The 25,595-nt window shown below is 44.1% G+C and overlaps 1 long non-coding RNA gene across 2 annotated transcripts; it reads left to right on the forward strand.

Moving 5' to 3' along the window:
* Positions 1-15,323: 15,323 nt before the first annotated feature.
* Positions 15,324-18,240, forward strand: LOC307015963. 2 transcript variants are annotated; one of them, XR_013801689.1, is made up of 4 exons: positions 15,324-15,600; positions 16,209-16,302; positions 16,586-16,664; positions 17,335-18,240. It is a non-coding gene; the product is annotated as an uncharacterized lncRNA (long non-coding RNA). The 2 variants fall into 2 exon arrangements; XR_013801690.1 differs by lacking the exon at positions 16,586-16,664 and having other exon boundaries at positions 15,331-15,600.
* Positions 18,241-25,595: the final 7,355 nt, after the last annotated feature.

Raw genomic sequence — 25,595 nt, forward strand, 5'->3', positions numbered from 1 at the left:
ACTCAACTATATTTACCAATCATCTAAATAAACTGCCTCAAGGACTTAAAAACGTGGATGACCTTACATTTTTTGATGTTAAATACGACCAAAACTGAAGTTATTGTACTTGTCCCAAAGAATCTACAAAACAAATTATCTAAAGATATACTAACTATGGATGGCATTAATTTGTCTCCAGTGAGACTGTAAGGAATCTTGGTGTTATATTTGATCAGAATTTATCCTTTAACGCCCACATAAAATCAATTTCAAGGACCGCCTACTTCCATCTACGTAACATTGCAAAAATCAGGCATATCTTGCCTCAAAACGATGCAGAGAAACTAGTCCATGCATTTGTTACTTTAGGGCTGGATTATTGTAACTCCTTATTATCAGGGTGTACCAAGAAGTCAGTCAAGTCGCTTCAGCTGATTCAAAATGCTGCAGCTCGTGTACTAACCAGAGTTAGGAAAAGGGACCACATTACTCCTGTTCTGGCTGCCTTACACTGGCTCCCTATAGAACACAGGATAGAATTTAAAATTCTTCTTCTCCCCTACAAAGCCCTTAATGGGCAGGCGCCATCTTACCTTAAAGAACTCATTATACCCTACTGTCCTATTAAGGCATTGCGTTCCAATAATGCAGGGTTGTTGGTTGTTCCTTGAGTCTCTAAAAGTACAATGGGAGCCAGAGCCTTTTCTTATCAAGCTCCACTTTTGTGGAATCAGCTTCCAGTTTGTGTTCGGACGGCAGACACCCTATCCGTTTTTAAGAGTGCGCTTAAGACCTTCCTTTTTGATAAAACTTATAGTTAGGGCTGATTAGATTCAGCCCCTAGTTTTGCTGATATAGGCTTAGTTTGTTGGGGGACATCTTACTTCTTCCTTCTCTCTGTCTATACCTGTGTACTCTCATGTTCCGATTAACCCAGCTTCCCCAAATTTCTTTCTTTTTGGTGTCTATATACGCCGGGATCCGGAGTCATGGATGATCCTGCGGTCCTGTGTCATGGATCGCGAGTCCTGGATTTTGAGTCGTGGCTGTGGTCCTGGATCATAAGTCCTGGATGGATATCCTCGTGGATTCATCTTCCTATTATACACACATGTATTTCCAAACATTTGGACTACCTATGTTGCAAATGTATTATCTTTTCAATTTACACACAGCATCTATTGCACGTCTGTCGGTCCTGGGAGAGGGATCCCTCCTCTGTTGCTCTCCCTGAGGTTTCTCCCATTTTTCCCTTTAAACTGTGGGTTTTCTCTGGAAGTTTTTCCTTGTACGATGTGAGGGTCTAAGGACAGAGGGTGTCATATTGTCATACTGATATTCTGTACAAACTGTGAAGTCCACTGAGACAAATGTAACATTTGTGATATTGGGCTATATAAATAAACATTGATTGATTGATTGATTGATTGATTGATTATATATATTTATTTGTTGTTCCTTTCTTCTCTTTTCTTTTCTCTTCACTATTAAATAAAGTAACCTTCTCAATCCTGCACATCAGTGAAAATGATGCAAGAACTAATCTTTGAATATCCAGCGTAGCAAATAGAGCTATTGTTCATGTTGTGTTTCTTATCCCAGAACAATTAACTCCCTCACATTGTGTCTCCCTTCTTCACTTATCACTTGATCAGCCTACCACTAATTGCTTGTTCTTTTCACTATCACATCTGGCAGCCTAATTACTTGTATTGCTTTAGTGCAAGTTATTTTTCTTCAAGAGAAGCACAGGTAATAAATCTACCCCTGAACAATGTTTTCTCTATGGGACTAATTGTAGCAGCCTTGAATAGTTTTAGTGAAAGTTAATGAGCATGATGCAATGAGCACGGATGTTTTTCAACATAATAAATGTAGTAGATTCTAAGCCTTCCATTTAGCTGCACACAACGTGAGGGGCAGGGTGGACGCTCGCTGTATCGATTACTGCTTTAATTCTAAATAGAGACTGACAGTTCCGGCAATGGCTGAGTCAGTGCCTTGTCGCTGTCACAGCGGTGCTTGCCACTGGCAGGTTTGTTCCTCTATCAGTGGATAAGGATATCCATCTTCACACCTCAGGGTTCACAGTAGGCAGACGCACTCCCAAACGGCTAAATCAAAGCAGGGCATTTCAGGTAACCATCCTCTCTGGATTCATTATTTAGCCATACTTTCTGGTGGCAGAGCAGGAAACTCTCGGGCCATGCTTTGAACTTTATCATAGCTCTTTCTTTTCCCCTTGTGAATACTTTTGCAAGTTAGCAACTAAGGCTGTGGTTGAAAAAAAATCAGGTCCTATGTCTCATTGAGATGGGTTGAGGAAAGATGTTAAGGAGAATTAAATGGAATTTAAGAGAAGACAACTGTTCCTCAGAGTATCCAACTCTATATTTTTATAAATAGTTTTAGAAATGTGGATAAGTGGGAAACATATATTACTTCATTACCAAGGTTTGAATTAGATTAAAAAAAATGTTTAATAAAATAATTTGAATGAAATAAAGAAGAACATTGCACAGTGGTGAATCCAGATGAATCCCAATTAGAATGATTGCATGAAGCGTTTGAATTATTTCTTAATGCACTGCGCATACTATCATCAAAACACGTCAAGTTTTTAAAATAAAGCTCAAGAAAAACTCATGCAATTTAGACTTTTATAAAAAGTCATTTTACAGTAGTAACCGTAACGTCCATACTTCACCTTTGGTTAAAAATAGTATTAAAGTTCTAAAGATTTGGGACGCCGTATAGCTAGAGCTGCTGGCCCATGTCCTGGGGCTTTGGTTTGAATCCATTTGCCCAAAACTATCTTAAACAAAGAAAAAAAGTTATAAACATTTCACTTATTATGTAAATGATGGCATTAGTTGTAACATGCTTAACCTGTTCAACCCTGAGCCTGTGTTTCAGGTCTCAGGCTCGAAAATGACATTCCCAGAACAAATGACCATATCTTCCCTTCTAAAAAGGGTTAAATTAATAATCTTTGTTCTCAAAGTAACGATAAACCTGTGAGTTGGATGTAGAAAAGACAGAATCAATATAGATGTTTTTTATTTTAAAGAAAGTTCAGATTGAACATAAAAACTGTAAATTACGTTGGGGGGGCACAAGATAAGTTTGTGCACAGATGGAAGGTTGACAGGCAGGTAGGCCATCCAGTTATTTTAGCCGGGCCGGCTAAAATGATTGGTTGTGCTTTTTACAGTACTACGGCTTCCACAGATGACATTTTGGTAACACTTTATATTAAGTTACACAAATTAACCATCAACTAGTTGTTAATTAACATGCATATTAGCAGTAGATTGGCTCTTTATTAGTCATTATAAAACACTTATTAATGCCTTATTCTACATGACCATATTCTACAAGTAATAAGCCATTAGTTGAGAGTTTTTCCTCAATAAACCTCTAATTAGTGCTTATTTATTGCAAGTAAGGAAGTTGTTGTACATGAGTTTTGGTTTTAATATGCTCTGCTCAATATGGGTCTAATAAGGCAGTAGTAGCACAAGAATAGTAATTCTCCCATAATAACACTTAACAAATATGATCTATTGTTATGGAACAAGACATGAAACTATAAGTGTTAATTGTGTCTGAATAACTCAAAATTAGGTATTTATATCTTATAATATGTGTTGGGGTATTGACAGTTCAGCTACCAATGGCAAGGTGACATTGACCTGTATGTTCCATATTTGCACATTTATATTTTTGTAAAATGTGTACTGAAGGTTAGACAGAAAACCGGGTACAGGAAGTAGGAGAACGTGAACTGAATAGAATGGCATTAGTGATGGGCAATTCGAATCCCTTCGGGGACACAAATCTTTTGATTCAGTTCACTTTAAAGATTCGTTCACTGATTCGTTCACCGGTTCGCGAACGACTTCTGGTGATTTGCACGTTCGCGAACGATTTGTCTTTGTACTTAATTCGTTCAGTGAGTCTTCACTACTGCCGAAGTCCGTACAAGAAGTTTGCTGGCGTAAAATGTATGATATTAAAACACATATTACACCTCACCTTGTTGCCCCATGGATTATGCTCTGGGAATAGGCTACATATTATTTAAAAATATAATTGGCCATTGTTCAATCTCATACATTTGTGCCTGACTATACGATGTATTACAGCAGGCTAGCACGTTATACTTTCAAACCCATGCACGTACTGTAGCGATCTGCATTTATTGTTCAAGTGTTCTGTTAACTGTTTGTGTCAGGCTTCTGTGAGGAGAGCAGGTAGGGGCGGGGTTGGGGAGCAGAGGGTTTGGTGTGTGTGTGTCTGTGTGGGCGCGTGCAGGTGAGTGAGAGGTTGGCGCGAGAGGAGAGAGAGTGAGAAAGGACGGATGAGAGCCGTTGGTTGTTAATAAACCTGTTTAACTTGAGAACGCTTCACTCGTCATTCCGACACGTCCGGGTGGACGTTACATTGGTGTCAGAAGTAAAAAAAACAACAAAAAAAACAGAGTTTTATCCGCTAATCGCCGGTAGCCGCAGCTCGGCTAACGTTAGCTCTGCTTCATCGGCCGGTAAATAATGGAAGCACAGATGAACCGGACCGGAGCTCGTCCGAAAGTCAAGGAGGAGATGGATGGCTTATGGCGTGACTCAGAAGACAATTTATGGCGTGAATTAAATGCTGCTGCCGGTTTCGACTCGGCCGGCGGGAAGCGGCACGTCGGCGCAGGGACCTCCCCCGGGAGTGGCGCGGCGCCGGTTGTAAACAATGATGGCGGCGCCCGGCTCCAAGTTAAAACACCGAAATACAACGGTAAAGCCGACTGGGAAGCCTTCCATGCCCAATTTGAACTGTTATCACGGGCTGTGGGCTGGTCTGAGGACAATAAGGCGCTCCAGCTGGCCCTGTGTATTACAGATGAAGCTTTATCCTGTTTGCTACTGCTCAGCCCGGCTGAAAGAACTGACTATGGGGCCTTGGTTGGGGCTCTGAAGCGGCGGTTTGGACAATGCAGCCAGCCTGGGGTGCTGCGTTCGGAGCTGTCAAGCAGACAGAGACAGCCGGGTGAGCCGCTCCGCATATTGGCTAATGACATTGAAACCCTGGCGAGAAGGGCATACAGCCACATGTCCCCTGAGGTGCAGAGCGAGCTGGCTAGGGACCAGTTTATCCGGGCCATAACCCCCAGGGAGCTGCGCGTCCAGACACAACTGGCACATCCCCGCTCTCTGCAGGAAGCACTGGAGCTGGCGTTGGAGAGAGAGGTTGTAGGAGGGGCGGCAGAGAGCACGCACACGGGAGGCGGCCCTGTTGTGAGAACGGTGAGACAGGAGGAGCCAGGACAAGAGAAACCAGCATGGGCGGCTGAGTTGACTGAGCTAATCCGTGCTATGGCACTGCAATCGCCGCAGGGCAGCAACCGTCCTCGTCGGGGTCCTCTGGTGTGTTGGGGGTGCGGCCAGGTCGGCCATATTAGCACAAGGTGCCCCATGAATGCTGATATTCAGGGAAACGCCCCCGGGTCTGTGTAAATGGGACGTCACAGACCCCCGCCGTTGGGTCCCATCCTGCCTGGTCTCCAGTGGACAGAGCCCAGCTGCACGGAGGGGGGAGCGGGGCTCCGCTTCCCCCAGAAGCAAACGACATCGCAGAGTCTGTGAGGGTGGTGGGCTGGACTCACGCGGGGGATTTCTGCCATGTCCCCGTCACCCTGGCAGGGGCCCCATGGACGGCCCTTGTTGACACCGGCTCCACAGCGACACTGATGAGACCGGACGTGGTCCCAGCGGGGACACGGTTGACACCCACTCTGGTGAAACTGCGAACAGTAACCGGTGAGCTAGCCCCTATGCTTGGGAGAGGGGTGGTGGTTATACAGGTGGGGGGGCTGTCAGTGTCTGTTAAGGTCTGGGTTGCGGCAGTACAGGACTCCTGCATATTAGGACTTGACTTTCTGCGGGTTGCACGCTGTGTGCTAGACCTGGGGAGGAACACGCTGGCCTTTCCAGGGGGTCCCACAGTTGAAATGCTGCACCCCACACTTGCCACGACACCACACCCACCTACATCAAGAGTGACTGAAACACTTCCCCCACCCCAAACCCCCCCCCCCTGCAGCCATGCCCCCTGTCATCAATGCTAACCCCAGCCCCAACCCCACACCCCGTACTCCAGTTGATGTACGGCCCCCGGCCCCGGAACAACAACCTGCAGCTCTAAAGGGGGACAGACGGGCGGCAGTGAAGGAGGTGTGGAAACGCAGCTGTGATGACTTAAAACCCGAGCAGCGGGAGGAACTGTGGCAAGTGCTGTGGGAGTTTAAGGACATTTTTGCTCTGACAGAAGAGGAAGTGGGCCTGACACACCTGGTGCAGCACGATATCGACACGGGCGACGCACGGCCCGTCAAGAGACGCCCCCGCCGCCTTCCCCTGGCCCATCAGACAGCAGCAGACAGCGCTATTGATGAGATGCTGTCAGCTGGCATTATTGAGCCCTCTGACAGCCCCTGGGCCTCGGGGGTTGTGATGGTCAATAAGAAGAAGAGTTCAAAGATGAGGTTTTGTGTGGACTACAGACCGCTGAACAGTGTGACCAAGAAAGACTCATACCCGCTGCCCCGCATAGATGAGTGTTTGGACTTGGTGTCTGGCTCATCCTGGTTCTCCTCTTTAGACCTGCGCAGCGGGTATTGGCAAGTTCCCCTCAGCCCAGAAGCCAGACCAAAGACAGCATTTTGCACTGGGAGGGGGCTGTGGCAGTTTCGAGTCCTCTCCTTCGGCCTGTGCAACGCTCCGGCCACGTTTGAGCGGCTGATGGAAAGGGTGCTCGCTGACGTTCCCCGACAGGAGTGCCTGGTCTACATGGACGATATCCTGGTCCATGGTAGCTCCTTCCAGGCGGCTTTAGGAGCCCTGCGGCGGGTTCTACAGAGGATAGCAGCAGCGGGGTTGAAGCTCCACCCCGACAAGTGCTGTTTCTGGAGGAGAGAGTTGGAGTTCCTGGGGCACCGAGTCGGAGGAGAGGGCATCAGCACGCTGGAGGAGAAGGTGCGGGCAGTAAAGGACTGGCCAGCCCCCATCAATCTGCGGGAGCTGAAGAGCTTCATTCGGTTAGCGTCGTACTACAGGCGGTTCGTGCGTGGCTTCTCTTGCATAGCTGCACCCCTGTTCCGCCTGCAACAGAAAGACTGTGATTTTGCTTGGACTCCAGAGTGTGAGCTGGCCTTCAGCTCTTTAAAGAAGGCCTTGACGGAGTCTCCCATCCTCACTCCCCCAGACCTCAGCCTACCGTTCGTCCTGGATACGGACGCCAGTGACGTCGGGATGGGGGCGGTGTTGAGCCAGGTGGGGCCTGGGGGGGAAAAAGTGGTGGCGTATTTCAGCAAAACCTTCAACAAAGCTGAACGGCGCTATTGTGTGACACGCAGAGAGTTGCTGGCAATTGTGAGAGCAATCAGCCATTTCAGGTACTACCTGTGTGGCCTGTCCTTCACAGTGAGGACTGACCACGCAGCCCTCCAGTGGCTGATGTCCTTCAAGGAGCCCGAGGGACAGATTGCACGCTGGCTAGAAGGACTGGCGCCGTACGTCTTCACAGTGGAGCACAGGGCGGGGGTTCGCCATACCAACGCTGACGCCCTGTCCCGGCGCCCCTGTGCTCCCAGCGGCTGTCGGTACTGTGAAAAGAGAGAGGACCAAGAAAAGGAGCTCTGTGCAGAGGAGGAGCGAGACCACAGGCATAAACCAGCCGAGCCGGTCTGCAGAGGTGCACGGATCATCGACTCACCCGAATGGAGAGCGCGGCAGGAAGAGGATGCTGACCTACAGCCAGTGCTGAGGTGGGTGGAGTCAGGACAAAAGCCACTGTGGAATGAAGTTGCTGGGTGCTCGCTTGCCACCAAAGGACTGGTTGCAAAGTTTGAGGCTCTCCGGACGAAGGATGGAGTGCTGCAGAGAGCCTGGAAAGAGCCTGCAACGGGGGAGGAGAGGTGGCAGGTGGTGGTCCCCAGGGCGCTGAGGGAAGAAGTGCTTAAGGCCTCCCATGGAACTACTGGGGCAGGACACTTTGGGGTCTCCAAAACCTTGCGTCGACTCCGCCAAAGCTGTTACTGGGGCCAGCTCAGGAGAGATGTTGAGGACTTCTGCCGCCGCTGCGACCTTTGTACGGCGTACAAAGGTCCCACTGATCAGTCACGTGCCCAGCTTCAGCAGCTAGCGGTGGGGGCCCCGATGGAGAGGGTGGCGGTGGACATAATGGGCCCATTCCCGTGCACAGAGAAGGGGAACCGTTACGTCCTGGCCGCCATGGACTATTTTACAAAATGGCCAGAGGCGTATGCTATACCAGACCAGGAGGCGGTGACCGTTGCAGGTGCCCTGGTGGAGGGCATGTTTGCCATTTGGAGCGGCCGAGGTCATTCACAGCGACCAAGGAAGAAACTTTGAGTCGAGGGTGTTCGCCGCTATGTGTGACCGGCTGGGCATGCAAAAGACGCGGACTACTCCTCTGCACCCGCAGAGTGACGGACTGGTCGAACGGTTCAATAGGACTCTGGGAAAACAACTCGCTATCCTCACCGCGGAGCATCAGCGTGATTGGGACATGCACCTCCCTCTTGTTCTTTGGGCCTACAGATCGGCTGTGCAGGAGTCCACCTCATGCACACCGGCCCTGCTCATGCTGGGGCGAGAGCTGCGGACACCAGCAGAAATGGCTTTTGGCCGACCCCCCGACACACCAGCGGTTCCTCCGGGACCGGAATATGCCAGGAGGCTCCAGGATAGAATGGAGTCAGCACATGCCTTTGCCCGCGATCAGCTGCAGAAGGCGGGCATGAGACAGAAAAGAAACTATGACACGAGGGCTAGAGGGGGGGACTTCAAGGCCGGGGACCTGGTGTGGGTGTATAGTCCAAGAAGAAAGAAGGGCCGGTGCCCTAAGTTGGACTGTCACTGGGTGGGCCCTTGTGAGGTGCTGGAAAAGCTGGGAGAGGTGGTCTATAGGGTCCAGCTGCCGCCTAGAGGGAGACGGGTGGCCCTCCACAGGGACCGGCTGGCCCCATACAGAGGCGATGCACATCCGCGGCCTAGACCCCCAGCATCGTCTAGGAGAAACCAGACAGTCACTTCCCCCGATTCACTGACTGTGTCCCCTGCTGACCCCCCACATTCACCCCCACCCCCAAACTCACCCCCTGTTCCGGGACAGTATGTTCCAAGCCGGCAAGCGCAGCCGCCTGTGTTCACTCCAAGGCGGCCTCAGAGACCAAGAAGAGCCCCGGGCCACCTCAGAGACTTTTTATGCATTCCCTCGGGGCGAGGGACTTAGTAAGGGGGGGGCAATGTAGCGATCTGCATTTATTGTTCAAGTGTTCTGTTAACTGTTTGTGTCAGGCTTCTGTGAGGAGAGCAGGTAGGGGCGGGGTTGGGGAGCAGAGGGTTTGGTGTGTGTGTGTCTGTGTGGGCACGTGCAGGTGAGTGAGAGGTTGGCGCGAGAGGAGAGAGAGTGAGAAAGGACGGATGAGAGCCGTTGGTTGTTAATAAACCTGTTTAACTTGAGAACGCTTCACTCGTCATTCCGACACGTCCGGGTGGACGTTACAGTACTATGTGGCCTAACTTACATCCCAAAGCATTAAACTCCATTTGGCTGAGTTCAAAGTGAATACAAAAATATATCCTCTATGTTTACCTTTAGCTAGTAGCGGCTAAGCTAGTGGGACGCTACGGAGCCCAGCTATCCGCCCTCTGAAGCTTTTAGGGCCGACAGGGGGAGGAGAATGTCCCGTCCCGCTCCTGTGTGTGTGTGTGTTTGTGTAACGGAGCTCAGATGAGAGGGCTCTGATTACAGTTTTAATCCTCTGTCAAACTGCATGTTTTCTGCCATATTTGATGAGAGATAAAATGATTTTCTGCCACAGGAGTTTGACAGAGAATAACTGAAAAGGTATACAGTAAAATAACTTCATAGTAGCCTACTTGTTGTAGAAGTCCAACTAGTACTGAGTCCAAAAGTAAAGTACTTCATTGTATTTGTGGTAGTTGTCTAACTGAGTCCAACTCTGTGTAGATGGAACATCCAGTATTTCGGAGGGGCCCTAACGGGACCCTCCTCTTGAAAGAAAGGGATATAAGATAAAAGAACTGTAGGAAACAGTTCTGAACTGTTTCCGCCAGTTCTTTAAGTTTGTCGTTCGCGAACAGCTTCTCTTTAGCTTTTGGCGGAAGGCTGCGACTCAAACAAACAAATAGTTTTGTGGGAGGAATCAGTTCATCTCGTTCACTTCAAAGATTCGTTCTCATGGCTATAGTCCTTCTGTTTTTATACAAGAATAAATAAAAAGCTGTCAAACTATCAAAGACTTATTTCGCTCCAGGGTGATAGCAGGACACCCCATCTAGTCACTCAGAGAGAATCAGGACAATCTGAGGTAGAGTTTCAAAATAAAAGACCTTTGAAGTCTCATATTAGCTATCATCCCTCTGTTTTTAGATAAGAATAAAACCAAATCTAACCAGTATCAAATACTTATTTCACTTCAGGGTGATAGCAGGACACCCCATCTAATCACTCAGAGAGAATCTGGACAATCTGATGTACAGTTTCAAAATAAAAGACCTTTGAAATCTCATATATGAGCTATCGTCCTTCTGTTTGTATCCGACAGTTAAAATGTTAAAATGACATTGAACCACAATTGTCCCCCTTTTTTCTTTAACAGTTAAGAAAATGGGATATGTTAATGATATATTGACCGCAAAACTCAAAATGTCCCCGGTTTTAATTTTGAAAATCTGGTCACCTTACCATAGCCTGTAGGCCTATACATGCTTATTGTACAGCTAGCATTAGCTATATTTACCTTGTTTACACTTAGCAGTCCTATGTGTTAATCTGTGTATGTTACACTTGCATGTATAAGATCATTACGTGCCTTGTAACTTCTTTTTTTATAGTTTCAATCCGTTTGAATGTCAGTGGACTGCAAATAAGTCAATAAAGGAGCATGGCTGTTCATTCCCTGGCTCTCAAAAGAGTTTGGCTGGCTGAGTAATGTTCACACTGAGACAGTACAACTCAGAGAGAACATTACATTACTTATTGTGTAAGAAGATACAAGCAGGCCACACAGTATGATCACAAATACATAAACTCTGTTAAAAATCTGTTTTTATTAAAAATTACAGGCTGCATATGTGTTCTCAGTCTTGGAGAAACTTGACATGTTTTGGTATGTGTGTCTGAACCTCTCTTCAGTGGTTCATTAATAAAACAGACATTTAAACATGTGCCTACTTTGTTCATGTACTGTTGAGGTTAACTTCAGGAGTTGTGTGCTATAATGTATTTACAAAGTGTGAAGAGGAGGCAACTTTAGAATAGGGAACCTGTTCAGGTCAATTAGTCAAACTACTAGCTTATTGGTTATGAACAAGACTTCCCTTTAGAATAGGGAACATATTCTTAGATAGAAATACCTAATTAGAGTCAAACTACTAGCTTATTGGTTATGAACAAGACTTCACTTTAAAATAGGGAACATGTTCTTCGATATAAATAGCTAATTTTGAGTTGTTAAGACTTAATTAACACTTATAATTTCATGTCTTGTTCCATAACAATAGATCATTTGTTAAGTGTTATTATGGGAGAATTACTATTCTTGTGGTACTACTGCCTTATTAGGCCAATATTGAGCAGAGCATATTAAGACCAAAACTCATGGACAACAACTTCCTTACTTGCAATAAATAAGCACTAATTAGAGGGTTATTGAGGAAAAACTCTCAACTAATGGCTTATTACTTGTAGAATATGGTCATGTGGAATAAGGCATTAATAAGTATTTTATAATGACTAATAAAGAGCCAATATACTGCTAATATGCATGTTAATTAACAACTAGTTGATGGTTAATTTGTGTACCTTAATATAAAGTGCTGCCGACATTTTTTTAGGGATTTGTTGTCAAAGCACTTAAGATATTCATTGCTATCGGTATGTTAAGAGCATTCCATGGAATATAACAACAAGTGTGTCTCGAGCCGGTTTCTCAAACGTACCTACCCTACCCTTAATAAGCACCATAACGTATGTGATCCGCGTTTTGTAAAGGATGATCCAGTGTTTACTGTGCTAAAGGACAAAATAAAGCAAGCATGGAAACTCCTATCCGATCATCTAGACAATTCAAAAAATGTCTATCATGGCTGCCACTTAGTTATGTCAATCCACTCTTTTAGGAACCTTCCTAAGCAAAAAAAGACTATTCGATCGCAACCCATGTCTGGAACTATGTCCTGCCAATATAGAGTGTATTCAATATGTTAATGTTCTGGAACAAAATGTCAAGACAGCTGACTGTGGTATCAGCAAGTCACTGATGCATTGATATGCTGAAGCAGAACTCAGATTGTTTAGAACAAGTAGATAGAGAAGATCTCTGAGAGGATTGATGGCAAATATAATGTTAATGGACTTTAGCGGCAGTAAATCAGTAAAGCAAGATAAGTGCAATCATTCTTCGAGACTCCTTCATTCTTGACGGCTGCTGGGCCACACCTCTTGGCTTACCATCCTCACTTCCCTTATTATCATGTCAGTTTCAAACCGAAGAGGCGAATCCTTCCTGTTTAACTTTATCCTATCACTTGTAGACCGCCTCTCACAGCCAAACAACAGCCAATCACAAATCACAAATGTGTGTATTAATCACATTAACTGCACATGAAGTATAGGACGCCTCCAGCTTCTGATCAGATATTGACTTCCGTGTCACGCATAACAAATGCATTATGTTACTAATCTAATCCTTCATGAAGGAATTATTTGAAGGAGTATAGTTCTTGAAGAAAAACGTTTTGATTAAGCAAAGGAAAAAAATGTAAGGATATTCCCAATGCTATACTTTTAAAATGAAAGCTCAAATTACTGCCCTAAAAGGGGAAACAGATTTACTGCAATGTGGATTACATATTTTTAAGGCTGAACTAAATAAAAAAATAAGTTATACAAGTTCTGCATTTGTTTGTCAGAAGTGAAATTAGCTCTGAAAATACATACTCTACGTTCAATATTTGTCACAGTCTGCTCCCTCACTCACCTATTTTCTGCATTAACATTCCTTAGTCACCAGGTAGTCACACCCTGTTTCTCTCTCTCACTCTGTTACACCCATCAGCTCCATTAGTATACAGGACTGTCTCAGAAAATTAGAATATAGTGATAAAGTTCTTTATTTTCTGTAATGCAATTAAAAAAACAAAAATGTCATACATTCTGGATTCATTACAAATCAACTGAAATATTGCAAGCCTTTTATTATTTTAATATTGCTGATTATGGCATACAGCTTAAGAAAACTCAAATATCCTATCTCTAAATATTAGAATATCATGAAAAAGTATACTAGTAGGGTGTTCAACGAATCACTTGAATCGTCTAATTAACTCGAAACACCTGCAAGGGTTTCCTGAGCCTTGAAAAACACTCAGCTTGGTTCAGTAAACTAAATCACAAGTATGGGGAAGACTGCTGATCTGACTGCTGTCCAGAGGACCGTCATTGACACCCTCCATCAGGAGGGTAAGACACAAAAAGAAATTTCTCAAAGAGCAAGCTGTTCACAGAGTGCAGTTTCAAAGCACATCCACAAAAAGTCTGTTGGAAGGGGGAAATGTGGCAGGAAACGCTGCACAACCAAGAGAGATGACCGCAGCCTTAACAGCATTGTGAAGAAGAGTCGCTTCCAGAATTTGGGGGAGCTTCAAAGACAGTGGACTGAAGCTGGAGTCCAGGTATCAAAAGTCACTGTTCACAGACGTGTCCGGGAAATGGGCTACAATAGCCGTATTCCCATGGTCAAGCCACTTCTGAACTCAAGACAACGGAAGAGGCGTCTGACTTGGGCTAAGGAAAAGAAGCACTGGACAGTTGCACAGTGGTCCAAAGTCCTCTTTTCAGACGAAAGCAAGTTTTGTATTTCATTTGGAAGTCAAGGCGCCAGAGTCTGGAGAAAGGCTGGAGAGGAGCAAAATCCAAGTTGCTTGAAATCCAGTGTGAAGTTCCCACAGTCAGCGATGGTTTGGGGAGCCATGTCAGCTGCTGGTGTTGGTCCACTGTGTTTCATCAAGCCCAGAGTAAATGCAGCTGTGTACCAAGAGATTTTAGAGCACTACATGCTTCCGTCTGCTGAAAAGCTCTATGGAGATGAGGAATTCATTTTCCAGCATTATCTGGCACCTGCCCACAGTGCCAAAACCACCAGTAACTGGTGTACTGACCATGGCATTACTGTCCTCGATTGGCCTGCAAATTCCCCTGACCTGAACCCCATAGAGAATATGTGGGGTATTGTGAAGAAGAAGCTGAAAGACACCAAACCCAACAATGCTAATGAGCTAAAGGCCGCTATTGAAGCATCCTGGGCATCCATAACACCTCAGCAATGCCACCGGCTGATTGCCTCCATGCCACGCCGCATTGATGCAGTAATCCGTGCAAAAGGATTCCCAACCAAGTACTGAGTGCATTAATGGACATTTTCAAATGTTTGATTGTGTTTTGCTGTTATAAATCTTCTTTTTTTTACTTGGTCTGAGGAACTATTCTAATCTTTTGAGATAGGATTTTTGAGTTTTCTTAAGCTGTATGCCATAATCAGCAATATTAAAATAATAAAAGGCTTGCAATATTTCAGTTGATTTGTAATGAATCCAGAATGTATGACATTTTTGTTTTTTTAATTGCATTACAGAAAATAAAGAACTTTATCACAATATTCTAATTTTCTGAGACAGTCCTGTATAGGCCTACTTCACTCTCACATCAGTGCCAGATCGTACTTTGCAGCATGCCAGTCTTTCCCGCATTATCTTCCAGATTGCTCTCCCGGTTTCGAACCCTGTCTGCCCCTGGATTATCCTGCCTTTACCTGCGACTCCGGTCTTGCTTACTCCTGGAACCCTCGCCTGTCCCCAACCAGCCCTTTGCCCACTGTCTTCCGGTTTGTCCCCGACCAGCCCTTTGCTTATAATAAAGCTGGTTACCGACTATCCCTGGTTTCCCGTGTGTTGCATTTTGGTTCCCAGCTCGTTTGTGACAATATTGAAATATTAATTACCAGCCCTTTCCCCAAAATGTTGTTCTAATGTTCAACTTAAAGCTGCAACATGTGGTTTTCTTTAATGTAAAGGTGCGATAAACCATAATGACTGCCACGAGGTCCAGTGGTTCCTAAGCTAAAGGAGGTTATAAAGGAAGTTTGAAACCTCCTTTCCTATCATTCTAGATAATTCGAACGGCACTTATCATGGCTGCCATTGAGGGACTTCCGGGTCATTTCACTCCGTTAGGAAGGTTCCTAAGCTAAATGGACTATTCGACTTCAGCCTCCGTCTTCGCTAAAACGTGTTAACGTTCTCATTGGACACATTACGTGCCAGTGACCATCACCAATCAATCTCACAGATTTCGGGGAGCCCCCCCCCTCTCCAGCAATAGATGTATCTGATTGGCAGATTCAAATGTGCGTTGGCGCCTCTGTCTGTTGATGATGGCGCTGTCAAAGAGAAAGCATTCATCAAGTGCTTCGAAACGGAAAATTAAAAAGAAACAAGAGGGAAATACAGCACGAGTCAGGTATGTGTGTGAGCATTTAAACTATTTTAAATTGAAATAATTCTGCATGTACACTCCAAGCAGTCTAGTTGCTTAATCCGTATGTCCCGTCTCTCGGCACTACAACAGCTACATTAGCTAACGTTAGTTAAATGAGCTATGTTAGTTCCCTTGTGTACTTGTGTCCCTTTAGTAGCTTTGTGAACATTCCATTTAGAAGATTTTCGATGTTACAGTCAACTGAAGTCGACCCAAAACAGCCAAAAATAGCGAACCCTTAGATCGCTAATATTTAGCATAAGTCAATGGAGTTTAACTTAACATAGCGGAAATTAGCATCGCGGCTAACGGACATTTTCTGACTGGTGAAGATGATGAGCTGGTTAAGTAATGTAACCACGGTTAGTCTATGTGTTCTGATCTTAGTAACTATGTAGGCTAACATTAATTAGTTAGGCTGTGTGTTGTGGACTAATGCATTCAAGTTAGTTCACATTTTAGTTGTTATTGCCCCTGCTGACAATTCTGTGGATAATATGTAGCCTGCAGTCAATGGAATTTCACATTTTGCTCTCCAATGTATGTTATTTTAATGTTGACCCATAATACTATAACTATATATTTTACAGGAGCATTGTTGAAATTCATAGGTCAAACTAAGCCTGCAGAACCACAAGTCAAGAGGAATGAGGAGCCAGATCGCAGTGGTCATTTCATTTCACTGTAATTGTTAAAGTTTTCACATATCACTTTATTCACTATTCAGCTATTCAGTTATTTATTCAGTTATTGTATTACTGGTACTGCTAATTGCACTATGCGTATTGTTGTATATTGTATATACGTATGTATTTACTACTACTACTTACAAAATCGAGGGTTGTAGCTTTGTGTCAGTGCATATTTCAGGGTTTTTCTATGCCTTTGTTCATCTAAATTCTAATACTCATAATAATAACAATAATAATACATTACATTTATAAAGCGCTTTTCCTGGTGCTCAAAGCGCTTAATAGGAGACTACAACTCCTGCCGATGCCAAGGCCCAGTTATCCCTTCCCACCACCCCAGGCTCATTGTGCTAGGTAAAACTCTCATTCAATAAAAGTAGTCTTTTAAAGGTAGGGTAGGTAATTTTGGAGAAACCAGCTCGAGTGCGCTAGAATTGGAAAATACACGGCCGGAAAAAATCAGCCACTTCCTTACAGAGCCCCTCCTCCAACACACGAACTTGCACATGACCAGTGAGGGCACGAGATAAGTTTGTGCACAGATGGAAGGCTGACAGGCAGGTAGGCCATCCAGTTATTTTAGCCGGGCCGGCTAAAATGATTGGTCATGCTTTTTACAGTACCACGGCTTCCACAGATGATATTTTTTTATGTATTTATTGTCAAAGCACTTAACATATTCATTGCTATCGGGATGTTAAGAGCATTCCATGGAATATAACAAAAAGTGTATCTCGAGCCGGTTTCTCAAACTTACCTGCACCACCTTTAAAGATGAATGCAATTACATTTTAAAACGTTTTAAACAGAACTGTTACAGATGCAGATGCTTGATCCAAATTCCATAAAACATACCAACCAGTAGCGCCACACTCAGACGAAAATGTACAAAGCCCATTCTCCCACTATTTGCATTCCCACATTATTCACCAAGCCAGCCCATGCTTTAGATATTATGGATATTGTTATAATTCCTGCTGTCTTTTGTTAACTTCTAATTATTTGTAATTGTTCTGTTCCACAGATGCTGTAGTAAACCACCATCCAGGGACCAAGACATCGGATATAAGAACATCCATTAACACAAGAATTTGTGAGTTAAGGCACCAGGTGAAGCGAAAAAAACAAGATGGACGATTAAATAGTGTACAAGACTGTTTCTTTGGCCCTGTTCCGGACCTTGTTTTAATGAGTGATCAGCTCAGGTTTAAAGTTGTCACCAGGTGAAACAAAAAACAAGATTGTTAAATAGGATAACGGACTGCTCTTTTTGGCCCTGTATGAAATAACAATGCATTATTTATTAACTATACCTATACAAAATGTAATACATGTTCCCTTCATTATGTAATAACACCTCCTTTTGTAATAATTTGCCCATTATGTAGTAAACAAGTTCAATGCAAATATGTAATACATGTCGCCACATTTTGAAATATATTATTACATATTGCAGTGGTTATTACAAAATGAGTTGCAAACAATAACATTACAACTGTTTATTTATTCATTCAACCGTGAATCATCCTTACTCATAATTAATTTAAAAATATTTCAGTAGAATATCTTTCATTGGCCAAAACTAGATCAAGTGTTACCATATTCATTAGCCAACATGTATATCAACATCAATTTCGGGATATATTTACAGTTTGGTTATGGTTACATAATGAATATTACAGTTCTATCTGCCTTAATAGCTTAACAAGCTAGACCTTGTGGTGCCGCTGTAGAATCTGACCGTTTGTCATGTGGTTAGCAGCTAAGCTAGGCACTGTTACATTCACATCTCCATTAAGATGTTGTTTTACCACGTTAAAGAGCTAAAGGTAAAGGAGAATTTAGTCATAATAACTGGTCCTGAAATCTGAGTGTATTAATTGTAAATGTACAAGCTTCATTATAAAGATGGCTCGATTGAGACGAGTGAAGGCTGGAGCTGCGTGATTGTATGTCTTCACTTCTCTCACTCACTATTTCTCCTTTTAAGGGCACAACACTAGCGCAAATGTAAATTCCCTCTGTAATACTTAGCCCTTTTCCAGTAACAGCTGTTTCCAACAATACATTTGTGATAGACATAATGTACACCTGTCCAGCTCTAAACAGAAAACTGACAATGGTAGCATCTACATGATGATTGTAACATTTAGCAGTGTGGCTGAAAATATCCATTGCCGCTTCAGAGGAAATAGCCCACTTTGAAGAATTCTGATCCATTCTGTTAAGAGCAACCAACTGCAGTCCATGATCAGAGAACAAACTGGAGGTATTGCATACTCTTTTTCTCAGCACCAGTATTATTAGGAAAAAATACGTTGGTAAATTAAGGGGTCCTTGATGTTGGCTTTAACACCACCTGATGCATTGATAAGGAGAAACTGAATTATTTATATAAATACAACATGAATAGGAATAATCCAATTCTTACATCTGATCTTATGTTTTAAAAGAAGGCAAGGAAACTGTATTTCCTGAGGTTTTTTTCCTCCTTTGAATCTTTTAAAAGTGATGTTTTAAATTGCCCAAGCATCGGAACCGTCACCACTTCTGTGCCTTTTCATTTACAATTCCCTTTCGTTCTTAAAAGATAGAGGAGGCAAACTGCTTTATTTCAGTGCCTTTGAATAATTGATGTGGAATGCTTTTGTGAAGTGGAAAGCAACTCATAGTGGCTCTTTGAGCAGCGAGGGAGACACGGTGCACCTTTTCAGGCTCCCTCCTCCTGTCTCCAGAACAGGAAAGAAATAGCAAACAGGGCGAGGCGAAAAGGGCAGACAAACGAGAAAGGAGTCTGCGAGGAGCAGAAAATAAGACTCTAACAGGGGTGGCTCTAGGGTCAGCGGAGATCCTGGCTAAGCTCTATGAATGACTAGACTAGATTAGCATATGCCAATTTTCATGGCAAACATCACAAAATGTTCCGTGCTGTTTTAAATAATTATTCCAGCCACGCTGTTTTTGAAATCAATCCTAATAAGTGAACACTCATTATCTGCCACCACTGAATGAACAAACTGGCTAACATTATGCATTCAGGCACACCTGCAGGGCTCTGGCAGCCGGAGGCACTCAGTTTTGGATCTTTGTGTGTGTGGGGGGGGAGGTGCAGTCTGCAGGTTGGACTGATAAGGATAACTGTGAGTAGTGGGGACTTAAACAGTTCAGGATCCTCAGTATTAGTAATACTACTCTCTCAGAACTGTCAGGCACTGTGTCCACATAGCCTCATCGCATGACTACCCTATGACAACGATATCCCAGAAACGCACCACCGCCATATATGACAGACTAGCATTGCCCCTTTGGATTGTATTATGTGTTTGTGCCACTGTATATGTTTTACATTGTTTTCTCACTATATCATCACTGGAAGAATCTTGTTCTCACGCTTATGAATGAGCTTCATTGCTCAATCTGACAACGGTAGAATGAGGATCCAAATACGGAGATAAAAGTATAAAGTTCAGCAGCAGCACACCGAGATCTGTCAAGCTGATCTGGTCAAATAAATGAGCTTTTCGAATTGGTTATAATGCCAAAAACTGGCTTCACCTCCGATCTCTACAGTGACGTCAAAGGTGCTTTTCTGAGAAGTTTGAATATTTTTAAACTTGAGGTGCTTAGAGAGGCCGCACAAAGACCGGGAAGCGCTCATAAAAAAGATGCTGGGTGCAGTGCTTTTACTCAAGGTGTCCCAGGTGATGGCTTGCACTCTCCTCATTGGAATCCATTTTAAAATGACATTACGGTGCGTTGCCGCTTCAACGCTTCTGCCCATTCACTTTGAATGGGGTGACGTCACGATTCGCCGAACTGCATTGTGGGAGCAAAGCGTAGCTTCTCTCGCGGTGCTCGCTGCAAAAGTAGAGCAATGTTCTACTCTTGACGCCTCGACGGAGGCGTCAGCCAATCTAATCATATGCCAGTACAAGCTCTAGCCAATCAAACCACGTGCTTGTGTGTCTGGGGCGGGAGATTCATGTGATTGGTTGTTGTTCGAGTTTCCGGCAAGCGACAACGCACGCCGCCGTGTGTAGGGGCCGTTAGCGCTAAGAAGAAAATATGTGGACACAGGCCCTTACTTAGCTAAACATTTAGACAATTAGGCAGCATTCTCTCAACAAGTGCTCCACAGTTTGGTAAGCGTTCATTATTTCAGCTGCTGTTACCTTATCTGTTTGGTAATCCTCGTTTTGTTTCAGGAGGAATGTGCACTTAGATCGAAACATTTCTTGTGAATCTCACATATAGTGTCACTTAAAATCGTAATCACCTCCATAAGTGATTGAAAACAGCCATTGGATAAACCTTTTGTGACTCATGACTGTGACGTTGTTTTTTTTAAAGTTACAATTAACATTTGCATTTATCTAACAGGTTCGTTCCACAGACCTTATTTCCAGTTATTTTCCAAAATCCTATGGAGAAATCCCATTGCTTTTTTGTCGAGGGAACCCGAGCGCAGCTTAATTCCGGGTTTTAGGACGCGTCACTGCACCACTTGTATCAACCTCAAAGCGGGCGGAACTTGTCATAAAGTCCGCGAAAATAAAGCCCACCCAATTAGAGGGAAGATATGATTGGTCAATTGTACTGTCATTTGACATTACTCTCTCATTGAGTTACTATAGCGGGCCCTCTGTGAATGTACAGAGGGACAAACAAGCTCTCCGGTCTTCACAGTAATTTTTTTTCTTTTATGTTTTAAAATATAATTTTTCTGAATATCTTAGGCCGAGAGGGCCCTGACGGCTCGCCACTGTTCAGCAATTCTTTTCCATAAATCTGTTTATTCTCAAGTGTGGTCTTCCTAACAGAAGACATAGCGGGTCCAAATCCAATTATTTACAGAGAACTACAACCTCTTTATTTCCACCTGAATCACTCAAGACGGTTTTTCTCAAAGTCACTAGATGTTCATGGTGTGAGTAGATAGTTGTGTAAATTTCGGGAACTATTTCGAACAGCAGGAGGTCTACAACTAAGAGGGAACTTTAATAGGCTATAACTGCTGGGCTAAAGGAGGGATTCAAGCTGGGCAGCAGGGAATTTCCATTTTTTAAATTTCTCATCATCCAATATTTTTCATAGGCCAATTCATCTAAAAGCCCTGACCCCCTTAAAGGAGGGGGGAAAAGCATCGGATTCATGGCAGTTCTTTTTCAAAGAGGGACAGAATGGCAATGCATGATTTGTATGCATGAATGTGTACAAATGTTTTAACTGTAACGGCCCCTACGCACGGCGGCGTGCGTTGTCGCTTGCCGGCGGGGGGGGCTGAAACTCGACCAACAACCAATTAAATAAATGTTTAGCTAAGTAAGGGCCTATGTCCACATATTTTCTTCTTAGCGCTAACGGCCCCTACACACGGCGGCGTGCGTTGTCGCTTGCCGGAAACTCGACCAACAATCAATCACATGCATCTCCCGCCCCGGACACACAAGCACGCAGTTTGATTGGCTAGAGCTTGTACTGGCATATGATTCGATTGGCTGACGCCTCCGTTGAAGCGTCAAAAGTAGAACATTGCTCCACTTTTGCAGCAAACACCACGAGAGAAGCTACGCTTTGCTCCCACAATACAGTTTGGCGAATCGTGACGTCACCCCATTCAAAGTGAATGGGCAGAAGCGTTGAAACGGCAACGCACGCCGCCGTGTGTAGGGGCCGTAACTGATCATTAAAAGAAGAAGAAAAACAACATCGCTGAAATATGCTCCTGCTATTTGTATGCAAATGTAAACATTAATTCAACTGGGTTGCCGCACACCTTTAGAAAACTGTAAACTAAGAGAAGGTAGATACTCCACTGACAATATTTATTTTAGTTGACTCTATCTGTCCTTTGAGGTGATATAAGCAGCTGCTGGCAGAAATGCACACAATGATGAACTCTCAAAACATTTCTTAGTTTAGTCTTTTAGTCTTTAGTCTTTACCTTACTGTGCGATGAAAGTCTTCTGACTCAGAACTTCCTGTTACGAACTCAGGCACTTAGGAGATAGGACCCAATTGCACGACCCGAAATACAGCAAAAAATGGTCACGAACTAATCTCAGGATGAGATGACAAAAAATGAGAACAAAAAGAAAATCGCTCACGTGGTGAGGAACAAAACTTTTCACGAGTACAAAAAAGAGCATAGACCTGACGAAGGCAAAATCCAAGGAGCACATAGACCTGAACATGACAAGGGACGAAAGCGAACTGACACTGGGAGACAGGGGAATTTAAACACAGGGTAACAAGACACAGGTGGGAATAATCAGGGGCGGGACTGACGCTGATTAGCACAGAAGGGGTGACAATAATCAGGAAATTAGACACACCAGGGAAAACTAACGACAGACAGGAAAACACAGGGAAAAAAGACCAGACAATATACAGGGAGGAAAACATGACAAGGAGAACAGAAAAAACCCCACTACCAGACACACAAACTTAAAACCGTGACAGAACCCCCCCCTCAAGAGGCGGATTCTAGACGTCCAAAAATAGGGAACAGGACATTGGGTTGGCAGGACCCCCGGAAGAAGAGCAGTCGGCGAGATCCCCAACGGGACAGGACATGGAGTTGGCAGGACCCCGACGAAACAGGTGCCGGTTGGACCTCCAACGGCACAGGACATAGGGCTGGCAAGACCCCCGGTAGAAGAGTAGTCGGCGGGGCCTCCAACGGCACAGAACATAGGATTGGCAGGACCCCCGGCAGAAGAGTAGTTGGCGGGGCCTCCGACGGCAAAGGACATAGGGTTGGCAGGACCCCCGGCAGAAGAGTAGTCGGCAGGGCCTCCAACGGCACAGAACATAGGATTGGAAGGACCCCCCGCAACATCTTGCAATAAACAGCGTGTGAGGGCTTCTTAACATTTAACAAACTATGAATGTGTCATAACCACTTAACGGGAAGAGACTCAGCTACCTGACGATATGAACCATTTTTACCGAAACAAAACACAGCTCTAACGCCGAGCCTCTGGATTAGCACTAAACGAAAGAATGCTAACGCATTTAGCACATAATTCACGTTAGCGATCTTTTATACTTCATCGGATCTGCACAAACAAGATATCATCTGAAATCTCAGATTCCACATATCCCAATGGTATAAGTATCATCACTGAGCGACCAAAACTCGTGGCAGCGAAAGCCAGCAAAGACAACACACAACTCCACTTTACGTAGCCAAAACGGCGAATAACTCTTACCTTTGCTGTTTTCTGATCAAAAGTTGTGTTCAATGGCAATAAACGCACAAAAACGCTGGAAAAGGTTAATCCAATGTATCTGTTTCACTTTGAAATGATTACTGATAATCCATCATCATAAACCTAGTTTTCAGAGCGTAATGTAGCTTTTGGTTTGGGCAAACTGAGTGCGCATCACTCTCACTCCTCAATGTAAATGTTTAGGTGGATTTAGGAACCTCCTCTCGATTCTATTGGCTCTAACGGTTAAAAAGAGGTGTCAATCACCAAAATCGACCAATGGGTTCCAGAGAAACGGCAAATACACACCAAATGACCCCAGAGGTGGGTTTTTTTTCTAAACCTCTCTAAAAAGGTAACATTGCACTTGTTTTGCATCAATCTTGATACAGGGCAGGTTTTTCCACACATAAACTTTACTTATAGACTTTTACTACTGGGCTGCCCAGGGGCCTCATGTATAACGCCATGCGTAGGATTGACGTGGGAAGGTTGCTTACGTAGTAGAAATCCGAAAAATAGGTCCATACATTTTCCGCCACTTTCCGATTCACCAAACATTGCGTACCGGCCAGGAAAGTGCGTACGGCACTTCCTACGCCGGTTTCCCTTTATAAATCACAACCGACTCGAAATGCGGTGCAGCTTTTGTGGGCTTCACGTAACGCCCATATTTGCCAATAAATAGTCAAAGAAACGCCCTTTCATTCATTCATTTTGACTGTCTGCATGGAGAAGATCGCAGGAAATGACGACAGAACAGCTAAAAAAAACAGCTCACACCGTGTCAGACTTTGGTTATTTTGGGGAGATCGAGATAAATCATATTGTTTGGTGGATGCAGTTTGAACCAGAGTAGCAGCATGGAGGTCGGATCGTCACCAAAATAAATACATAAGTGGTCCGAAAAAGGTTAATGACAACAAAAATACACATAGCCTTCCTCAGGCAGTGTGTTTGTAACGGGGACAGGAGACACCCCCTTGATGAGAAACTGTAAGAAATGATCGGGGAATCCCTCCGAAGCGGAGTCATGACGAATGGATCTGAATTATGTTTTTGTAGTTGGTGGTTTGTGTCCCAGCTATCGATCAGCTGTGCGCAGCGTCTCCACTGCAGCCTGTGCATCTCAACCCCCCTCCCCCCGCAGCAACTCTATATCCACCAGTTAAAGGAAATACAACTAATGTGTTGTGTTATATTAGCTGTACAATTTACCACATATGGTGCTCTTAGTTTCCATACCTCCTGTGTTTTACGAGCGACTTATCAAGTCTTGGCAAACGGCATAAAACACGATTAAACATGTATTAAACATATATAAAACCATGCTCGTATCTACAACCTATAGAAATGCAAAACGGCGTCAGTTTAGACGTAATTCTGTCCTCCTGCTTACCGCATAATTTATGAGAAAACATTTCAACATTAACACAACATATTTGAGGTGGTTTTAAATAACATATCCGTATTTATTTATTTCTCCCAGTTATGTTTTTGTGTGCACTGAGGAGTCTCAAACAGGTGTTTGTTAGGCCTAAATCGTTTTAAGATTGGCTTTAATCAATGTTCGAAAATGAATTCTTCATATATGATAAATGAGAGGTAACATTTTATTTATGGTATTATTTCCACATATTTCTCTCCATTCTTCCTTCTGCCAATGGTGTTGCAGTTTCTCGTCTCTCCCGTTTTTGTGCTTAGTGCGTACACATGGGTTAGAGTTTGCGTGGAGAACCGCACGTTTTCCCGTCAAGTTAGTATTTTATAAATCGCAAACATTGTGTAGAAACTGCCGTACACCATTTTTTTTAGCGTATAGCCTATCCCTTTATAAATGAGGCCCCAGGTATATTAACATCCGCCAAAGTATATTTCACGACGCCATCCGTGATCGTCGATTAACTACCCCTCCTGTACCTGTTAGCTCCGCTATCGCGCGAAGGGTCTGCTTCATGCGCTCCACGGTAACCCTGCTGCGAGGCTCCAGGGAACAGTTCATGAACGTGCTCCACTAGCCTAGGGTGACCAGACGTCCCCGTTTTCCGGGGACAGTCCCCGTTTGTATTGG

The sequence above is a fragment of the Notothenia rossii genome (genome assembly GCF_949606895.1).
Source record: "Notothenia rossii genome assembly, chromosome: 1".
Classification (NCBI taxonomy): domain Eukaryota; kingdom Metazoa; phylum Chordata; class Actinopteri; order Perciformes; family Nototheniidae; genus Notothenia; species Notothenia rossii.